The sequence below is a fragment of the Xenopus tropicalis genome, chromosome 6 (genome assembly GCF_000004195.4).
Source record: "Xenopus tropicalis strain Nigerian chromosome 6, UCB_Xtro_10.0, whole genome shotgun sequence".
In the NCBI taxonomy this organism is placed as follows: Eukaryota; Metazoa; Chordata; class Amphibia; order Anura; family Pipidae; genus Xenopus; species Xenopus tropicalis.
In genome coordinates this window covers 97883562-97902740 of record NC_030682.2, presented here as the reverse complement: position 1 = coordinate 97902740, position 19179 = coordinate 97883562, and positions in this window count along the sequence as shown.

Here is a 19179-nt window from a genome sequence, read left to right as displayed (position 1 = left end):
GCCTGAAGGCTTATCCTGTCCTGGACAAATATAATATATACACACACAAATACAGTTAATTATGACTCAGACCCTTTGAGTAATTTTACTAAACAACATATCCTACACGAGGTAGGTAATACAATTATTAAATGAAAAAGTGCATAAATAAGAAAAACAGTTCTCATTTTGTAATGTAATATTTTAATTTTTGTTGTGAAAGGGGTGCAGGCTCCTGTGCAAGGTATGTCTGTTTTTGCGCAAGTGTTACTTTATGTCATTACATATGCAAGTCTCAGCATTGTGACGTCATGTGTAATCTCTCTGTTTTCCTGAGTGATACTGATGATTTCCTGTGTGTTTCCTTCACTGTCTCTGACCCTTGGCCCATTTCCTGGATATTCTCTTGTACGTCACCTACATTTGCTCTGAGCTGCATCCTTGGCCTTTGTACTTTAAAGGGATTCTGTCATGATTTTTATGGTGTACTTTTTATTTCTAAATTACACTGTCTGCATTACAGATAATTCACTCTACCATTTAAAATTTGAATCTTAAATATTTTTTTGTTGTTGTAATATTGGTGTGCAGGCAGTCATCTCAGTGAATTGTACCTGATTCAGAGCTTTCAGAAGGAGCCAGCACTACACAACTGAACTGCTTTCAGATAATCTATTGTTCCTTCTACTCAGTATAACTGCAGGAGTCATGACTTGGTTGAGCCAGACTTGGATTTTTACTGTGCTATTCTTATATCTACAACTAAATGAAGCATTTTTAGCAATGCAGCTGCCAGGGAGCTGTTTTCTTGCCACCTTCTCATTATTCTGTTAATCAGCTGCTGGGGGCGAAGGGGGGATAACACTCCAATTTGCAGTGCAGTAGTAAAGAAAGATTGAAGATTATCAGAGCACAAGTCACATGACTGAGAGCACCTGGGAAACTAAGAATATGTTTAGCCCCATGTTAAATTTCTAAATTAAATATTAAAAAATCTGTCTGCTCTTTTAAAAAACAGATTTCAGTGCATAATTATGCAGGAGTCAACTGATGCATTTTTCAAAAAAATCCCCTGACAGAATCCCTTTTACTAAGTCAGTCCTGACCTCAGCGTGTTCTTAACCTTGTCTCAGTGCTATTTACTAAAGTGTTCTAAGCTTTTCAGAGGCAGAGGGAGAGCTGCTTACAATGGAATGTGAATGCAGCTTGATTTCAGCAGATGAGTAATTTACTAGAGGACAGAACCAGGAATGAGGCAGAGGCAAGGTCAGAGTACAGGCAAGATCATACACAGAAAGGTACTGTAATACCAAGGTGAAATACAAGAGCAAGGTGAAATAGGCCAGACAGACTCCCTAGACCTAAATTTTCACTTAATCACACCCAGAAACCTGTTTGCTCAGGCAATGAGCCTGATTGGGCAGGATGTATAAAAAGGCTTCCTCTGAATGCTGATTAGAGGTAGACAAGGAGCCATTAACCCTTACTGTCAGGAACTATAGGGATTCGAACCCTGGACTTTGTGCGGAACTCCGGGTGCACATGCTTACTGAGCCACAGGGGGCTCTTTGAGCTACATGGGATCGGTTGCTCTAATGTCCTTTCTGCATTTCCACCAGTTTCACTGTCTATATTGGTCATCACATGTGTGGCTGCTTTGGTAATCACCAGACTATATAAACCCTCTCCGGGCTAGACACAGTGCTCGATCATCGTTCCCGCTGAGCCTGGTCTTGCCACCTCTGATACCTGATTCCTATGTTCCCTGCCTGGTTCCTGTTTGGTTTTGTGATATTGACTTCTGCCCGACTTTCTGGATTTGCTTGAACTCTGCCCGGACTGACCCCTGCCTGACTAACGGATCTGATAGAACTCTGCCTGAATCGACCCTTGCCTGATTATCTGGACTTGCTAGAACACTGCCTGGACTGACCCCTGCCTGCCTTTGGATTCACCTGTTACCAGACTCTGTATTTATCACAGGCTTGTACATTACTTTTATTTTCATTCTGTTTGTTTTCATTAAAACTCCTTCGTTCATCTAACTTGGCTGTCTGGCCTTTTAAGGGAGTTCTGGGTTATCTGCACATAGGCTCCTACCTGCCAGCCACTCACCTGTGGCTGCCCCTGACACTTACCTTTGTTGGACCAAATTTCCTCCTCTAATGCAACCTCTGGGCACCCCAGGAGTTGGTTTATGTGGATGTTGCTGAAGGAATTCAGTGACCAGGCAATTACCATTAACATTATTAGCGGGCTCCAAAGCTCTTTCTTCAGGATCAAAATCCTTTCAGGATATCAGATATTGCAAGCATCCCTTATGAAGGAGTTAGTCAAGAATTGCTTTTATAACAAACTCCTCTTCACCATCAACCAGTTTGATATTCCTGGGGAGATCCCAAAATTCCCAACCAAGGAAGAAGGGTCTAGTAATAGTGATGAGCAAATTTGTTTTCCAAGCATAGATTTACAGTGAATTTCCGCATTTTGCCATTGGCGAATAGTTTTGCAAAAATTCACTCCTCAAAAATTTGACGCGTGTCAAAAAAAGCAGAGGTCGCATAAAAATAGGCACGGTCACATCAAAATGGGCATGGGCATGGGCACGGCAAAATGTGCGCGGTCATATCAATATAGGTGCAGTTGCATCAAAAAATGTCAAACAAGTCCAGACAAAATAGCAGCACAACAAATGCGGTTCACAAATCTTTCACAAATTTTCGCTATCATTTCGCAAATGTTTCAGCGAGTCAAAACAAGACAGATTCTAGTAACCACTGTGATTAGTGGGGTTACTATCACAGTAACCCCACAGCATTCACAAGCTCAGCTGAGTTTCAGTTGTCACCACTCTGAATGCACCATTGTGATTAGTAGAAGAGTTTATATGCAGAGGATTTCCCATGCAGGATTTCCCAAGCAGTTGAACTGAAGAGCTACTCAAAAGAGTAGTGAAACATCTTCAATGATTACTCGGCAAGTCAAGTTTCTCTATATTTACTTATACTAGATATACCATGACATGGATGAAAGGAGACCTTCATAGTCAAAGAATCTTTTTGCCTGGGATTGAACATTTTTAATGCAAAAAAGAGCAAAGAGGATACAATAGTAACAGGGAAGGGGCAATAAGCAAAACATGGGGTCTGTCAAATAGATTAATGGTAAGAATTATTATAAGAAAATTCAGCAAGTGGAAGAAACTCTAACTAATCATCTTGAAGGTTAGTAACTTAATGTAAAAATTGTTCTAAGGGCTGATTTCAGACACCCAGTTTGTCCATTGGTCTGTGCATGGAATGCTGATGAAACTTTAAATTTCATAAGCTTGAAATTGAGTCCCCCTATCTGAAACAATGAAGTTATGTGTCCCATGGAAGTGAAAGACTAGTTAGGCTGTATCATCTGCAGAAAAGAGGTCCTTAGAAGGGATACGGTGGGCCATCTTGGTTAACCAATCCATGACCACCAGGATAGTATTAGAATTTTTAGAAGGAGGAAGGTCAAATATGAAACCTAGTGAAAGTAAACCCTAAGGTCTATTTGGTAATGGTAGGGGTTAAAGGGACCCACAGGTGGTGTCTCTAGCTCCTGAATCAATCAGGTATGTGCCCCAACCATGTGAATTCCCTGGAGATAGCTACTGTTAGATATTATAGGTGTGGAAGAGCAAGGGTTGAACTACAACTTTTAAAAGGCTGAGACTGACCAAGGGGGGACCTGGCAGTTTGGTCTTTTCATTATTTCTCAGCCTTTCATATGCAGATTACAGCAAAGTGGCCCTTTTTACCATAGTAAATATTCTGTCTGCAAAGTTTTTCAGCTTAGATATAGGGCCTCTGATGAAAATAAACTGCATTGTTTGCTATTTAGATGGAACCCTCATATCAAAAAATGGGCTTGCTCTCAAAAAAAGAGAGTATTTAAAAGTATTACAATACAGCACAATATTACAGATACAATACAGAACACATACTGTATATACATGAAATACATACAACCCTACTTTCATGAAATCATCTGGATAACAAGTGGGTTGTAACTTAAATATTAATTTACACTGAGCAATGAACCCCCAAAATGTAACTTGGTGCCCCTCAAACATATCTGGAAGGTGCATCTTAGGCCCACTAGAGGAGGCCTGTGGGTCTGTAACACCCTGGGCTACTTGTCCCTGTAATTGCTGCATCTAAATCTGCAGGTTCTGCACAATTTGCACCATTGCTACAACCTGCTGAGTTAGCCCTGTCAAGGCTTGGTCATTCCCATCAGAATTCATTGATTATTGGATCATACACAGAAAGTTATTGTAATACCAGGGGGGCAAGAGCCAGGTCAGACAGGCCAAGACTGAAAACCACTATCTGATTAACTAGATCCCCCTGACTCCCTAGATCTGAATTTTCACTTAATCACACACAGAAACCTGTTTGCTCAGACAATGTGCCTGAGTGGGCAGGATCTATAAAAGGCTTCATCTGAATGCTGATTGGAGGTAGAGAAGGAGTAATTAACCCTTACCCTTGCTGGATCTTATTCCCCCATGTTTTTGTTTTTGTTTTTTTGACCAGCTGTTCTCTGGCACTTCTTCCTCCCCGCCCCCAGTCTGAGGTGCAGGAAATGCTACTTCCTCAGAATTGACCATAGTGCGTGTGAATGGGACTTTAGATTTTAAGCTCCTCTCGAGCAGAGACTGATGCGAATGAAGAATAATCTCTGTAAAGGAAGAAATGCTTATGAGTACAAGTCCTGAAGGTGGGGTAGTTTTGTGGTGCAAAAGAACATTTTTTTTATGTAAAAGTATATTATATTAAATACACTACACACTGGTGCAAATTATAAAATTCACAATCCTTCTTCTGCTTCCCTATGGGATTCTGAAGAATATTGTGAGTTTGCTAAATCTATATTTAATTAATGCAGAGGTAAAATTGTTTGCACAAAGCAGTAGTTTTGCAAATTGTACATATTTCCATTAAAGACTTTCATTACATTCCCCTGCAAGATTTTGCTTTCGGAGATGTTTTTATGTTTCATTTCACTGATACTCAGAATTAATTTTAAGGTGTTTTATGTTACAAACAAAAAATAAAATATGCCGTAGGAATGATTATTAAACCACTGCATTATAGAAGCTTGTAGTTGACACAGGGGAAAAACAATTGGCCTTGCAAGGACAAAGTTGCCTTACAAATGGTCTTTACCAGTGAATTATTAAAATACCTGCCACATTTTCTGGATAAAACCCCCTCCGTTAAAGGATCATTATTCAGGTTGTGAATCTAAAGGACAGCTGTGAAAATGAAGATTAAAGACCATTCCGAAGAAGTTATAGATAAGAAATACAAATGGATGAATTAGGGAAAGGTGCAAGACAATATCCAAGTGTTTGGATGTCCCAGTGGGCACTGCTGGTTCAATTATCAGGGAGCGCAAGCTACATAAAGCCATATAGGTGCAGCATAGAAACAGTCTTACCTCAGATCTCTGACACACAAATAAAAGACTTGGGAGAGACCAACAATCACAATGACACAGGAAGATTTGTAGCTGATGTTAAAAAATTGCCACTGCTGGCTTCAACTCTCACCGAAAATGCCTTGCCATAAACAAACATTGGGATCATCATGAGTAAAACATATTACTTGTGGTGATCTGGCTTAATGACAAGATATTGGCATCGCAATTTCCAACAATTAAGCCAGAGCGTCATAAGTAATATCTCTTACTAGCGCTCCTAATATCAGTCTATGGCAAGGCATTTTTGAGGGAGATTTGTGGCTAGTGGTAGCAATTTTTTAACGCCGGCTAGAAATCTCCCTGTATATCATTGCTCTAAAGGTGCTAATAAAAGTTTTTTGTTGCACACATCTTCATTTTCCCATGACTGCTGCCAATTTGGTTGCACCCATTTTGATGCATCTGCGCCCAATTTTTCGTGACCGTGCCTATTTTGATGCAACTGCAATTACTTTGACGCAACCGTGACTTTTTTTCAATGCGCAACAAGTTTTTTTGCTGTGAATTTTTGCAAGACACTTCACCAATGTGAAATGCGGAAATTCACTGTGAATCTATGCCTGACGAAAAAAATCGCTCATCAATACTCTACAATAACCATGAGTAAGCATTTCTGATGTTTGACAAAAACAGGGTCAAATATGACCAACACAAATGTTTTGTGACAAAATGCGCAAAGTGCATTAATATTGAAGAATCAGATACATTTGTGCCAAACACAACATACCTCCCAACATTTGAAAAACGTTAAGAAGGACAAAAAGAAATGTTGTGGGTAGTGCAGCGAAATTTAGTTTCAATTATTATTAGTTACAATTGTATCTAAGTGCAAGTGTTGCTTGTTAACTTTTCTGGGATCTCTGCCAAAAGCTACTTATTTAAGGCTGATGTCAGACGTGGCGTATTCTTGGCAAGCCAAAAAACGCTTGCCGAGGTACGCCCTACTACTGTACATGAATTCTACCTGTGCCTGCACCGGAATGAATGAGATACGCTCGAATGCAGGCACATGTAGCCGAAATACTCATAAAAACGCGAGAGAATGCAAAGTCTCACGTTTTTATGCGTATTTTGGCTACATGTGCCTGCACCGGAGCATATCTCATTCATTCCGGTGCAGGCACAAGTAGGAGGTGGAGGGCGTATTCTCGGTAAGTGTTTTTCGGCTTGCCGAGAATACGTCATGTCTGACATCAGCCTAATTCAGTCTGAGAAATATTGTATCTTTTTTAGCATTCAGCGCAGGAAATCAAAAGGAAATGAGGGACTTTTCAGTAAGAATCCAGGATTGCGGCCTGAGCCGGGACGGTCTCACGAAAATCGGGACAGTTGGGAGGTATGGGCATAGTGCAATTGAGTAATGCCCCCTTGTGGCCACACAGATGCTTGCATTCTGGGAAAAGACAATGCATTGTGGGGAAAAAATATTGAGATTGCTCTTGAAATTGCACTTTGTTCAATGAATCTGCAGATGCAATAAGCCCTAATGCCTACAGTAATATATGGTGTTGGTAGCATTATATTGTTAGGCTGCCCCCAGGTTTTTCATCTCTTATTTGGATAGTTAGACCACAGTCATTGACCCAGAAGCAACTGTTCTGTGCATTTGCAATAAGGGGTGCAATTTTGAAGTTGCAGCAACTGAGCCCTTATGTCAAGCTAATTATAAACAGGAAATCTGCTTATTTAAAAATGCCTTATAATAAGAGATAATTATGTAAGTACAGGTGTATTGTACAATTTAATTATAGATTTGCTTATTTTTGCCATAAAGTATAGATGTGCTAATGGCATTACTCCCATTATTTAGGTTATCCAAAAGCAAAGTCCTGGGAGAGAAAAAAGAAATACATTGTAATTAACAAATAGGTTGAGTACCAGTGAGATGCTTCTGGCAGTCAAAATCCAGCTTGGGAGAAGTGTGAACTTTCCCTGACATAAGCACAACATAATGCCATCAGTTCCCCTTGGTTTCTCATGCACTGCCACAACCATATAAAGTTACACTGTCTAAGAGGTCATTGACTAAAATTATTGAGTTTGTTGTGGGTTTGGGAAATGATACAGTTGTTAATCTCTTGAAAGAAGTGTTGTATCATATTAGTCTGAAAGGTTTTTTTTTATTCCATGGGAAGGGAGTTTATAGAAAGAAATAATCCCTTTGTACTGTACAAAATTTGTGCACTAAGATTCATTATGTTATACCTGTGCCTAACTGATTCCTTCTCCAACTAAAAATAAAATAAACATTCCATCCCTAATAAAATGATAACATTTTTCAATTACAGGCATTACTTGGGCACCCAAAATCTATTTTGCCTTTTGTTTTAGACCTTCATCTGGGTATTGCAGGTGATATTGTAGGATATAGCACTCTTTCAGGGACTAGGCCAGGGGTGGGCAAACTACGGCCCGCAGGCCACATCCGGCCTTTTTAATCCGGCCCGCCGCCGCCGCCAAGTCTCATCACGCGAGACTTGGTGTCATTGGCCGGCCGGAATTAAACAGACTAAGGGGGCGTAATGCTGGCCTGGCCCTGCCCGCCCTGGCCCGGTCTGGCCCGTGAGCCAAAAAGTTTGCCCACCCCTGGATTAGGCCATAGTTTTACAAAATAATATCCATATAACCAACACAGCATGTGAATAGGAATTTAGAATGAACAGGTTAGGCAGTTTTTATTCAACAAAAATATCCAGTTTGTATAAAATAACATACATTTTAGATTACTGTAAAGTTGTTTCATCTGCCTTGCAAGCCTTAGCTTGATCCAAGTCAGAAAGACTGGAGCTTAGCTACACCATAATACTTGGTGGATGTTGTTGGGGTTCACTTATCCTGCCGCCCCCCCCCAGTAAATAAGCCTAGCTAGTTGCCCACATGACCCAAGACTAAGGGACCTATGATCCTGGATTGATGTTAATATTCTGTAACCACTGTGGTAGAATATCCTGTAATAAACATAGATACAGGTATGGGATCCATTATCCGGAAACCCATTATCCAGAAAGCTCCGAATTACAGAAAGCCTGTCTCCCATAGACTCCATTTTAATCAAATAATTCAGATTTTTAAAATGTATTTTCTTTTTCTCTGTAATAATAAAACAGTATCTTGTATTCAATACCAACAAGGTATAACGGATTATTACTGGATGCCAAACAATCCTATTGGGTTTAATTAATGTTTTATTGTTTTTTTAGTAAGGTATGGAGATACAAATTATGGAAAGACCCCTTATCCGGAATACCCTTGGTCCCGAGTATTCTGGATAATGGGTCCTATTCCTGTACTTACTTTAGCCATAAAGCGTGAAAGACCTTCTGGTCTTTACAGGAGAAAAGAGATGAGGACACAGGCTTTTTAATTTTTTATTTGAAAGGGGAAAAACCATGATTGTTAAAAAAATATGCTACAAAATTCAAGTTTCTTTTCCATGACCATTTTTTTATTCCCAATCACAATAGTTAAGAAAAACTTTTAAAACTCTTAAAAACATTTAATTTACAAAAATCACAATGTCCCATTCAATGAGATGAACAGATTCATCCTTCCTTCCTCCTTCCATGGAGGATCCTTCTTTTGCTTTAAAACTTTTTGACACTGTTTTTTGTGCGACAATTAGAAAAAGTAGAGGTTTCGCTGTGAAAATTTGAAAAATCAGTTTTTCTGCAACTTTTTCCCACACAGACTTTTCAGTACAGACATTTGTGGAAATGGGTTTATTCGAATGTGTCCCTTAATAATGTCCATGTGGCATTGTAATACCTGGAGCTCACTGTTTAAGTGACATTATAAATCAGATTCCTTACAAAGCTATGATATATATATAAATATACAGGAAATTATTTATCACTTTTAAAGCGGCAGGGAAATGACAATGAAGCAGCAAATGCACTAGAACTGGCAATGAAATACAGCAATACAAGTTACAAAAGTCACTCATATGGCAGTGAAAGCATCTTATAAGGGTGCATGTTAACTGTAAATCTTGAATAGGGTTTATTGTTTCAAAAAGTATAGTTTATGCACATCAATAAACAGACCAAAAATACAAATAAAAACAGAAAGAAGGGAAGATCGTCAGCCCTTTACAGACCAATGGAAATAAAGAACAATAAGGATGTTTTAAAAAGTGTGTAGAAATCAAAACCCTTTGGCTCATTTATATGGACAGCAATTGTGGAGCAAATATTGGGGCAGAATAGTTCCTGTCAAATTACTTAGCACTCCTCTATACACAAGCTATGCAACATACTGGTTGTCCACATGCTGGTTCCATGGCATAAGTGCTCCTAAATGCAGCAACTGAACCTTGGAACTAGAAGCAGATTTACCTAATAGCGACAACTTTGGCGTTCATGGTGACAAATTCATCACTAGTTGTGTCATATGAAATTTTTTGGGGTAAGCGCAATTCTAAAAAAAAAACATTTAGCATGATACATACTGCCAATATTTTACATCAGCCCTCAGGATCATTATACCATGGAATGATGTATGAATTCTATTATGTATAAAAAAGCTGCATCATAATTCTATGCAAATGTTTAATAAGTGATATTGCAGCAGTGGTGCTGTTGTCTTAAGCAGTAATGCCAGTAACCAGAGGGCTGAAAGCTGAATGTCATACAAATAAATTAATATACATTTTACATTTTAGTTAGAAGATATTGGCCCAGATTCAATTCAATGAGAAAAACATATATCCTAACTGAATTCTAAATTTCCCCATTGACTTCAATGGAGTTTTCACTTGATAAACCACAAGATAAAAGATATCATCGCTCTAAAGGTATAACCTACTTATCCTACAGTGAAACTACTGCCAAAAACTTGAGCCTCTGCATTATACAGAATAGTAACTTAGTGCCATTACTATTAATAACAGAGGCAAAACTATGAGCCCTATTATTATACAGTGCAGTAACTAATTACCGTATATACTTGAGTATAAGCCGATCGGAATATAAGCCGAGGTACCTAATTTTACCTAAGAAAACTGGAAAAACGTATTGACTCAAGTATAAGCCTAGGGTGGGAAATGCAGCAGCAACTGCTAAGTTTTAACAATCAAAATAAATACCAATACAATGACATTAATTGAGGCATCAGTGGGGTATATGTTTTTCAATATTTATTTCAAAGAAAAACAGTAAACTAGCTCTGTAAGCGGAGAAGAGGGTCAACAAAAACAATATGAGTGCTACCCCACGCTCATTGCACATTGGCAAACTGGCAGCAGACCCAGTCCCGCAGGAGATGTAAGGGGAAATAAGTATTGCTAGTGGGAGCCTAGGCCAGGGCACTGGAGGGTCTGGTTGCAGGTGACCTAATTTGCACACAAAGGAGAGAGGGTGCTAGTCTGGGGGGACCCATGGCACCTGACTCGAGTATAAGCCGAGGGTGACTTTTTCAGCACATTTTGGGTGCTGAAAAACTAGGCTTATACTCGAGTATGTACAGTATATCTCATAAACAAACCCACAACTGTAAAATTTCTGCAAAGCAGACTAAGATGTTAACTGTGTTTTAAAAGGCAGTTTTTGTTGGCTAGCAAAATTTCAAAAAGTCTTTTATCGATTATGCTTTTGTTCCACGTATTTGTGTTTCTTTATGTTTTACTTTATTCTCTTGACTTTAGTATTTTATGTCACTTTCGGCAGAAAGCTGAGCTGCACAAAAAATGTCAATATTATGCTAGCAGATTTACAGAGTGATCTTGCATACAGTCAGCAACTGTGCTTATAAAATGCCAGCGCAGAAGAAAAATTGTATTTCAGCCCTCGAGTTAGCACTTTCTGCTCTAAGCTTAAACGCAATAGGTTGATTATGATAAAAATATCAAGGCAGTTCCACCAAGAACACATTACAGAGTCTTTAGGTTTCTAAGAGCTGCTGATTAAAGTAATAAATAAATACTTTTTTGCATAAATACTTAAATAAATACTTTTTTAAATGTAACCAAATCTGTGTAACAAAAATTCCTCCTTAAATAACTGTGTTCGTCCCCTGTTGCCATTGTGTTTAGGAAGATGTTTTTGATGTCTTCCATTCATTAAACAAATATCTTATGTGGAAATCTCAAAGGGCCCTTGCTTTGTCCACTTGAATAAACACTCAGCAGTGTCCAGGAAACCTGCATCCCCACTGAAGACAGGAATTTGTTGGCACAAAACATTTCCATTGAAACGGTGCCTTCTTGCTCATGCTGATAAGTGGTTTCCAATGTAGAAAACCATGTCTCACAGAAGGCAAGTGAATTTTCTGAGGGTTAGCCATGCAGGCTTAATAAATTAAGTGATTCTGGACATTTCTACAAGTAATATTTGCCAAGAAAGCTAACACAATACACAGAAGACAATGATTGTTATGTTTAGTACTAGTGATGAGCGAATCTGTCCCGTTTCGCTTTGGCGAAAAATTCGCGAATCTTTTGAAAGAACGGTGAAAAATTTGCAAAACTGTGAAAAATTTGCGAAACGGTGAAAAAGTTGCGAAACGGTGAAAAAGTTGCGCGTCAAAAAAATTGTCGCCCGCGGCTATTGTTTTGTCGCGTGGCTATTCTTTTATCGCCCAGCTATTGTTTTGTCGCCCGCGGCTATTGTTTTGTCGCCCGGCTATTCTTTTGCCGCCCATGGCTATTGTTTTGTTGCGCGGCTATTCTTTTGTCGCCCGCGGCTATTGTTTTGTCACACGGCTATTGTTTTGTCGCCCGCGGCTATTGTTTTGTCACACGGCTATTGTTTTGTCGCCCGCGGCTATTGTTTTATCACACGGCTATTGTTTTGTCGCCCGTGGCTATTGTTTTGTCACACGGCTATTGTTTTGTCGCCCGCGGCTATTGTTTTGTCGCCCGCAACAATTTTCGGACATGAGGCGAATTTTGCCGCTGCAAATTTTTTCATCCGTTTCGCAAAACAATCCGCCAATGGTGAAACGCAGAAATTCGCTGCGAATCCATCCATTCGCCCATCACTATTTAGTACTTTTTCATTATCATTATCATCATTCCTAATATTTAAATGGTACTTTTATCTTCCTTTGTTATGTTATACTATAACACATTATGCAGAGTACAACTGATGATTCTTTATAAGTGATAAGCGAATCTGTCCCGTTTCGCTTTGCTGAAAAATTGTTGAAACTGTTGAAAAATTCTCAAAACGGCCAAATTTTCAAAACCACGGCTACGGCATGACTTTTTTGATGCACGCTACTTTTTGTTGTGAACACTGCTTTTTTACATGCCCGTGACTTTTTGACACAACCACAATGTATTTGACAAGACTGTGACTTTTTTGATGCAGCTATTACTTTTTCTCCCTGTGAATTTTTTCGGGGCAACTTTTTGCTGCCATTTCACGAAAAAATGTAACGATGCCTAAATGGGGAGTTTCACAGCAAATCCATGCCTGGTGAAAAATTTTGCTCATCGCTATTCTTTATCATTGACAGTAAGGAAATTGAAACTAAAATACAGGAATATTAACATTTCAACTAATAAAAAGTGCAAAGTTATGCTTACAGATTGCTCTTATGTGTTATTTTTATTGCAAATTGACTGATATTGATGAGTGAATCTGTCCAGTTTTGATTGGGTAAAAATTCTTGAAATTGCAAAATAATTAGAGTAACGGCAGAAAAATGTGAAAAATGCAGGTACCGTGCAACTTTTTTTTACGTACCCATGGCCTTGTTGACACGATCGTGCCTTGCTTTGACACAGCCACACCTTTTTCAACGTGACTGCGCCCTTTTTGACTCCAGACCACCTCGCCGTAGGGGAGGAAGAGGAGGACACAAGTTTTGTCTTCCTAGACGCTTTGTAAAGAGCATTATCTTACACTTCAAAGGATAATTGTTGTGATTGTGAATATTTCAAATGTTACACAATTTTGTTTGCCACAATAACATGATTTTTTATAAGTGTGCCTCGTTGAAATGAATGTGGATTTCCTCTATTTTAACATTGTGAGCTCCTGAGATTAAGTATTTACGTATATCTATAACAAGCAATCTACTAATAGCAGTCTAATAGACCAGACTTTATAAAAATAATCTCTAATAATATTATATTAATATTGATTATACTTAGAATGCAAAAACAAAGCTGAGAAAGCTGAGCAAAAGGCAAATAGGCACTGACAACCAGGCACCTCTTATCATTCATTCATGGTTGTTGGACCCAACTTAACTATATAACAAGCATTTTTTCAGGGCCCACTTAGGTCATAACAATTACATATATAGGAAAACACTGGCACAGTAGCAATTCAGCAATAGTTTGAATAATACATGGAAAAGTAAATAAGGGTTTACTCTAAATTTCACTCTAAGTGACCTCTTACTCCAGCTTTCAGGGGGTATTTACTAAAGCAAATAGTCATTAATCCAAAATCTCACTCTCATTCACATCAGGCTGAACTATTTCCATTGCTCTAGGCCAGTGATCCCCAACCAGTGGCTCGTGAGCAACATGTTGCTCTCCAACCCCTTGGATGTTGCTCCCAGTGGCCTCAAAGTAGGTGCCCTTTTTTAATTTCTGGATTGGGGGCAAGTTTTGGTTGCATAAAACCCAATGTAAAGCCAAACAGAGCCTTCTATAGGCTACCAGTCCACATAGGGGCTACCAAATAGCCAATTATAGCTCTCATTTGCACCCCTAGGAACTTTTCTATGCTTGTGTTGCTCCCCAACACTTTTTCCATTTGAATGTGGCTCACGGGTATAAAAGGTTGGGGATCCCTGCTCTAGGCCATAAAGTTTGGGACCCACTGATCTACACTATAATGTTTTCAGAAGAAATTGAATATGAAAAAAGTCTATACCCATCTAATTTATGCACTTAAACTTAACCTGAGTTTAGCTTATCTTCAGAGCTCAATAATATTGTAATAGCTCACATAAGCCCTTACGCTACCCCTTCAACAAAACAGTTGCTGTTCTGGGCTGCAAGGGCTGCAAACATATTGTTGTAGTGTCCATCAGCTGGTATCATTCTTCCATCCTAGTGATGACATTTTGGTATTCAGACACTTACGGTTCTATTGGGTGTGTCTATTAGAGCTATCAGTTCCCTTAAGTCTATCAGTTCCCTTAAGTTATATAATGTGTTGTTTAAGAGTACAAAAATACTTTAATATACTATCACCATAGCATTAAAGGAAAAAATATCAAGGATGGCATTTAGCTGCAAGAACTGGGGGTGGTATGGGTATAAAGTAGTGATCCCAAACCAGTGACCAACCCCTTGGATGTTGCCCCCAGTGGCCTCAAAGCAGGTACATATTTTTTAATTCCTGTCTTGGATGCAAGTTTTTGGTGCATAAAACTATATGTACTGCCAAACAGACTGCCTTTTGTAGACTGCCAGCCCACATAGGGCCTACAAAATATTAAATCATAGCCCTTATTTGGCACCCCCAAGAGCATTTTTTCATTTTTCATGTGGCTCATGGGTAAGGTTGGGGATCCCTGGTATAAAACACATACTGTATAATCACCATTTCAGATACCTTTTTCCCAACCTGAAATATGAGCCAACTATTTATAAAATAGCTACAGTACAATCATAATCATCCTTCATAAAACAAGAATTCTTCACCCAGACGCAGGAACATAGACAATAAGTTGGTATTCCATTGTACCCTGGCAGTTTCAGAACTCTTCACTCATCCATTCATGCAACTCTCACAAGTAACACCTGTCTCTATGAGTTGCATGATACTTTGGCAATCCTATCAAAGTACCTCCATAGCATTCACACCTCTGAGTTTCAGGTGTCGCCTCTCTGAAGAGTTACAAAGTGCCATTGTGACTGGATTAGTAGAAGAGTACATATGCTGAGGACTTCCCATACCAGTCAGTTGAACTCAAGAAGTTGCTCAAATGAGTAGTTAAATGTCTTCAATGCTAACGTAGTAAGGCCAATTGCTTTAGATTTACTTATACTAGATATAGTATGTATACATAATATAATATATAATTTCATGATTATTAAATGAAGCTCTTGGCTTATTATGAGAGGCAAATGCTGCAGGTACATTTACCAGTGATCTGTTACCTACTGGCTATTCCTATTGTACTGTAGCCTTGCATAGGGTCTATTTTAAGAGCTGTTCCACTTCAAGGAGCAAGTAAAAGTCATCTCTTAACAAAATATACAAAAAGCAAAAATGCCTTGAGAGGTTGATGTTAATAATGACATAACTCTTTGCTAACGTTGTTTGCTTAAACCTCAGCATGAACTGATGGCAAAATGTATAGCAGAAAAAAATCCTTCCATGGCATAATGAATCATTGACTAAAAGTACTGTAATTAGCTGAATGCTGAACTGTTTGTTAAATCATTTGTATAAGGCAAGCACTTTTTTTCCAACATTCAACTCAAGCATGGACTGAAGTGTGGGAAATTGACGATGATGTTTTATGCAGCAGTAATCCAGCTCTTCTACGTTTCCGCTTAAATCATTTGGAATTTCACTAATTACACACATTTCATATAGAGGCTTTTTTTCTGAGACAAGCTGTAATGCACTTATTGCATGATCTTAGAGTACAAAGGAAATACATGGCTTCAAATAAGTTGTTTATCCATTTGACTCCATTGAGTCATTTCTTTGTGATCAAGCAAAGTCACTTAACCTAACCACACTCTGGGCTACAAATATAAATTGTAAGCTTCTTTGGGCAGGGATCTCCTGTAACTGAAAAACTCTAAATCTATATTGCTGGTTTACTTAGTAGCTTTAATGATAGCTTTCAGGCTAAAATGAAAAGACAGATTAACAGATCCACTCAGAGCAAATGTAAAACAGCATGGTGGCTTAATAGCTAGCAACATGTGTAGTGTTGAGGTCCTAGTCTTGATGCCAAACAGAGAACTATTTGCAAGGAGTTTGAATGTTCTCCCTGTGTCTAAGTGGGTTTTTTAAGAGAGCTCTGGTTAGCTCTCTCGCTCTATTAATTTACTAATAATAATATACTAGTAATAATACTAGTAATATAAATTTACTAATATAAAGTTAATTTACTAATATAAAGCTATGGCTAGGTAAGGCGGTAAGACGGTAAGTGAATAAATGTAATCTGAACTGCCCACTGATACACCCTGGTGCCCACAGTCTCATAAAACCCTGTTATGTCTAAGTGGGACAGTCCAACCCTTAGTGGCTAAAACTTTCCAGTCTATATTGAATTAAGCCCAAATGGTTTGGGGCTTAATGATTGGGTCACCTCAGTTTGGAATTGGTTTTGCCCACAGTCAAAGAATAATATAGACAATTATATTCAGAGTCTTCAAAATTACACATGCTTATTGCTTGTCATTGCTGTTCTATTCTACCTATAACTCTTCCTAAATGACCTTCTTGCAGCCCACCCCCAATCTAGATTGGTCAAACCCACAGCAACCACTGAATTAGGCTCATGGCACACAAGGTGTATTCCTAGCCTACTGAAATGCTCCCAAGCCTCAATGTGCAGCCTGTCATTTGCAGTAAGGGATTCTGCCTGTCAACAGGGATTATGGTCCAATCATTTCCAGGCTAAAATCCATCTGTCAACAGCACAGTGCAACCTATTTATAAATTGACATTTTCATCAGTGACAGTTTGACTGTTTCCACTGAGGTAAGCTGCAGGACACCTCGTGTTTGCATGTATTAGGATCAATAAGGAAAAAAGTAATATTCTCAGCACATAGTAGGAAGTTTTCGACTCTGTCCCAAAACAGCGCATTGGCAGTGGTATAATAATAGATGAAGCAGACCCAGTGGTCACCTAAGGGATACACTGGAGCGTCCTGTCCCCTCGGCCCCCTCTGTGACCATGGGGTCTGCTTCCTTTTTTGTTGCATATAAACCCCTGCTCCTCTCATCCCTCAGGTAGAAGAGCAGGGATTTATACATGAGCAGGCAGGGGGAAGCCTGCTGGTGGGGAGAAGGGGAACAGGGAGGGTTTGCTCTGTGCTGGGCCCCACCAAAGATTTTTTTGCGGAGGGGGGCTGGCAAAGAGTAGTTACACCACTGCTTATTGGCCTGTGTGTGAGGCACTTTCGACATCAAAAAAATTTTGATATCTTTTGGGCAATTTTAAAAGTCCCACATGGCATTGATGTGGTCCTCTCCCAACAAGTTGCCATAGATGCATGTTCATCATAAGGGAAATAAACGAGAGATAGGTTAATGCTATGTTTTCCATTCCATGTTATGTAGCAAACAAGTAGGAGGCTATTGCTTTCTTAAGTATTCCTGCAATTTTCCCAAGGCGCCTTGAGTAATTCTATTAGTGTCAAATGAGAAATATCACAACACAAAGGAATGATATTATTGTCATGCTTCTTGTTAGTTTTCACATGCTATGTTTTTATTACTTCCTTTCTTGTTCTTTCATCTTGTTCAGTGACTTCGACTCCACATCACACTCCGGGAGCTGTATTAACTTAAGATCTGGGAAAGAAAAGAAGCTTAGCATACCTTAGCTCTACAGATTAAGTGCCTCTTCAAAGATGTCTCCCCAGATGTGGCACGTAACACAGACTTTTGCCTGGCAACAGATGTTGTCACAGATTGCCTTAGCAATCTTAGCAAGTTAGCAAATTATTGTCAATTTTAAAAAGGAGTACTTTATGGGAAAAAAACACTGTAACACATTGCATACATATTTGCAAACAGAAATGATTTGATTTTACAGAAAGCAGTAAAGCAAAAGGAATGACACAAAACCTCCAAGAATATTTTAGAAGAGGAAAAAAATCATATGCAACACTGAAGATGGTTTTACCAGTTAGTGATCAACTAACATCTAGGGAATCAATCAGTTAAAAAATTGAGAATTCAGTGTGGGCTTGCTGCATAGAGCAAGTTGCTGGTATACATGCCTGATGCGCACCCCAGTCATTTTTTTGTGGTCTAATGATATATATATGTATATATACACACACACAGAAAAGCTAATTTACTAACCTATGCAGCAAAGATTCTCTATGAAGTAATGAATAGATAGCAACAAACAATTCATTTTATTAAAACTTTTGCAAGTTATCCAATTGCTGATAGGTTTCTATGGGTTTCTGCACTGGTGCAATAGAGCAACTATGTAATATGAGCCCCAGTAATTATTGGCACAATGAATTTACGTTAAGATGTCCTAAGGTTATCTCTACCAACTGTATATAGATTGATATAGCGTCAACGTTCTCTCCTCAGTCCAGGAAGAGAGGTACATGAAACCCATTTGGTTATGGGGGGGGTCTCTGTAATGCAGGAATTTGCAGTCAGGTTCATTCACTAAAACTAGAAAAATGTGCTTCTGGCAGAAGTCCATAACAACCAGTTAGCAACATGAATAATAATGAAAGCAAAAATGTAATTGGTTGCCATGGTTTACTGCCCATGTGCAAATAAGCCTATGGCTAGTGGATAAGCCCCAGTTTGGAAAACAGACACAGGTTATTACAGGCACTATCTTTGCCTGAGGATTGTATGCCCTATGCCTTTATAATTCTTAAAAATGACATGTGCTCTGGGGTGCCAGGCTCACCCCCTTTTTTGCACTGCATTGTCTCCACTACTCTCAAAGTCTTTTTTTTTGCACTAGAATGAGATTCCTCTTCGTCCTTAGATTCCCCTGTCCTTATATATGTTTTAATGAGCATATTCAATTTTTAACACAGATTGCT